Here is a 3,416-nt window from a genome sequence, read left to right on the forward strand (position 1 = left end):
AAACGAGTTTGGATTTTGGCAGAGTAAGTGTCCACATGTGCTGCTGGATACAATAACAAATGATCTCTCTGTGTTTCTTGTTAACTACGCGACGTACTCATGTGGAAATTTCTGTTGCTGGTGTGCTTAGGGTTGTGCCAATCCAGTAGCATGGAACAAAAACAGAGTGGAAATGAACTTTGAAAATCAATTGTGAAAAGACCCGAGACAGGTCTGGGGATGAGTCCAGTCGTCTTCCACCTCACACAGAAGCCTGTAGGCAGGTTGAGGAGAAAAAGAAGAAAGGCTGTTGGAGGGTTGGTGAGGGCTCTAGAATAGCCTTGATCTGAGAACCTGAGGGTGCAGCTTTTCACTTCATGCTGTGGGAACCTGGGGTATGTAACACTTGCAAAGATGCTTTGTGAAACTAAAAATCGAGAGGTAAGGCGATATTATGGTGTTGACAACCATCTAGGCACTTAGAGAACAATTTAGGCTGCAAATGGGAAACTGTTCATTTGTCTAGTTGAGTAAATTAAAATTCTGTGCACATTATTCCAAAGGAGACCTTTTTTTAAAAAAATAAAGAAACAACAGATCTTTCTTGGAACTGTCTGCAGAAACAGAGCCAGCTCCCTGTCTGCGTGCATGTCTGTACTGTTCTCTCTAGGGGAGAAAATGCTAATGACAAAGTATATTTGAGATGTGTGCTCTAGAAACGTGGTGTCTGGAGCATGCCAGCGCTACTTGGAAGAAGTACGAGGATATCTGGCAGCACCATGAGCTGGCTAGAGGCTTTTAAGATTGCTTCTTCTATCTTCTGCTGAATTACAGTAAAGCTGGTCTTAATACCCATGCTGGGGAGGAGGGGGACAGAAGCAAGGCATTAGACAACTTGGCCTTGGTGTCTTCTGACCTTTGGGGAGCTTTACTTGACAATCTTAACTCTAAATGTGCATGCATGGATCTGTGTTATGACTTGGAGGGGAAGCTGGCAGACAGCGTGTTGTCTCTTGCATTTAGATATCGTGGTCTTGACCTTCCACCCTGCTCCTGAGAACTTGGGGCTGCATTTTTGCTGATGTTTTATCCTTATTCCTATTTAAAGAAGATCCAGGCTGCAGCTGCCAGCAAGCTTAAAAACTTTCTCCTAGAGCATATTTCTGGCAGAAGCAGTTTTCACAAACTAGGTCTTGGGTCTGTTTCTCTTGGCTAAAGGAACTTGTCAATCCAGAAATAAAGTAAGTAGACTTTATTTAACTTGCTGGCAGTTTGTCTTGGAAGGGGGTCATCAAACTTTTTGTTTGTTATTTTCTGACTCTCATTCATTCACACGTGTAGCCTTCGAAGCTCGAAGTCAAAACAAATATAACAAAAATGAAGAGAGTCTCTTTTTTTTTTTTTTTTTTAAAAAATGCACTTAAAATGTGATGTATCCTGGTGTTTCTTGATTTGGGTTCTTGAAGAGCAGTATCTTTGGTTTTGTGGGGTTTTTAATTATGGAAAACTATTACTTCCGTCTTATTTTTTCCTATCTAAACCTGGGAGAAACTGATTCTCCCCTCCAAAACAAAAACAAGCTCCAATTCTTTTTGAGCATGAAGTTTTTTGACTGTTCTAGAAATGACACTGCAAAAAATTATGGACTCTAGACATGAGCCCTAGACTTTCCTTGGAGGAAACTGAAGATGCATCTGCTCCCCCCACGCCACACATGCTTCTGCAATTATGAAAACTCATCATCAGGTCCTCAAACCCAAACTTTGAAGGGCTCACTCTTCATGTTGGGCTATCAAACATGAAAACCGACCCACCGCGCATGACTTGCCTTTGGTACCCTCTCTGCTTCTTTGGTTTTGTACGTTTGAGCATTTCTGCAAATGGTACGAACGCAGAGGCAAAGAAGTTGGAGGGCCAGCAAGGACAGAAAAAGCAAGCTGTGCCTGGAGAGCAACTGCCCGGGATGGAAGTGCTGTGCAGTGAGGTTGGGGATAAAGCTCAAGAACCTGAATTTTTCCGACCAAGACTTTTAAAAATGATAAAATTGGGCAGGCTTTGTGAGAGCCGCTTATTCTGAGAGAGCTTTGAGAGAAAGGCAAACAACGTCGAGGCACTCCCAGTATACTTGGAGGAAGGCTGCTTTTCCAAGTGGGGAAAACACTTCAAGTGCCAGTTCAAGATGTGACTTTATTATGAGGATTCAAGTGCTTTTGCGGCTCAGATGCCCTGGTGTTTATCATTCCTGTGTGCTCTAGATCTCGTGCTGATGATTACTTTTTCATAAACTTGAGGTATATCACATACATGGCTCCTGTACAGGCTTCCCCCAGTTCATCACGGGCTTTGGTAGCAGCAAATATTGTAAAGCTGTGTTTCAGGGGGACTGGGTAGTTTGTTTCCCATCTGTGTAGTGGGTTTTCCATTTCAATGAATAAAGGAGCAATTGCGCTGGTACGTGAGGGTGCTTGATAGTCTCTGACTTGTACCAGGACAGATGCTAGGCAGTTTGTCAGCTCCCTCCTTCGCTGCGCTGTATCTAGGCATCTCCTAGGGAGGACTGGGCTGCCAGCTGAGATTTTCCTTCGCCAACTTACGATCTCTTTTGCTTGCGCTGGGGACTTGCCGTAGGGGCGGCTGTTCCTGGAGGGTACCCCTGATTCAGAAAAGACTGGTTCTGCCGAGCTTGCTGCTAAATGATCTGTTATCCTGGAGTCAGCTCGGGCTGGTTTGTTTTGCCCTTAGCTTAGTGCTATCGCTGCTGGGTTACCTTTCATCTGGCGCTGCGTTCCCAGCTGGGCTGCCTCCTCTTGCAGTGCGAGATCATCTGTTCCCCCGTAGTTCCCATTTCAGGGCATCTTCAATTATGATTCTGCGAAGTAACCTTGAAGTGCTTGTCACTTGAAATGTCCTTGATTGCAAAGAAGAGAGTGACAAGAAGTCAGAAAAATAACGGGAGAGTTGCAGAAAGGCTGCTGCTTAAGACAATTCTCTAAATGCTGTATGTGTCCAACGGGTACTGAGAGGCAGCTCCGGACGTGTTGACTTGTGTGCCTGCAGGGCCACACATAGCCTACTTTCCTTGTGTCTGTCCTCAGAAATACTTTGATTCAAGAAAAGCTTACTTGTTAAGAGTTGCTGTGGACCTGAGTGGTGGCTAGCAGTCTGGTCGTAGTCCTGAGTCCTGCTAGCCGGGCTCAGGGCGAGGGTGGAAACCCTCCGGGATGCTGCTCCATGTCGTCGTGGCTGCAGGCACAAACTTCCCTGCCTTGAGTTGTGCCTGTCCTGGTTGCCAGCATCGTTGTGCTGCACCTCGAGAGGTGACTGGGGAGTGAGTCATGGACGCGGGTGGTGTTTAGGGAAGAGCGATGTGGGCCTGAGGACGCAGTAGGTACCTCTTGTTCCAGAAGAAAGGGCAGGGGGAAAGGTCCTTCAGCAGG

General features: G+C 45.8%; 1 protein-coding gene across 1 annotated transcript in view; it reads left to right on the top strand.

The window, feature by feature from the left end:
• The window catches only part of RAB40C (RAB40C, member RAS oncogene family), a gene marked incomplete at its 5' end in the record, with an annotated part of 14,657 nt that overhangs the window by 8,036 nt on the left and 3,205 nt on the right, over positions 1-3,416 (top strand). The gene's annotated exons all lie outside the window — the stretch shown is intronic.

Source organism: Fulmarus glacialis, unplaced genomic scaffold (assembly GCF_000690835.1).
Source record: "Fulmarus glacialis isolate BGI_N327 unplaced genomic scaffold, ASM69083v1 scaffold2840, whole genome shotgun sequence".
Taxonomy (NCBI): domain Eukaryota; kingdom Metazoa; phylum Chordata; class Aves; order Procellariiformes; family Procellariidae; genus Fulmarus; species Fulmarus glacialis.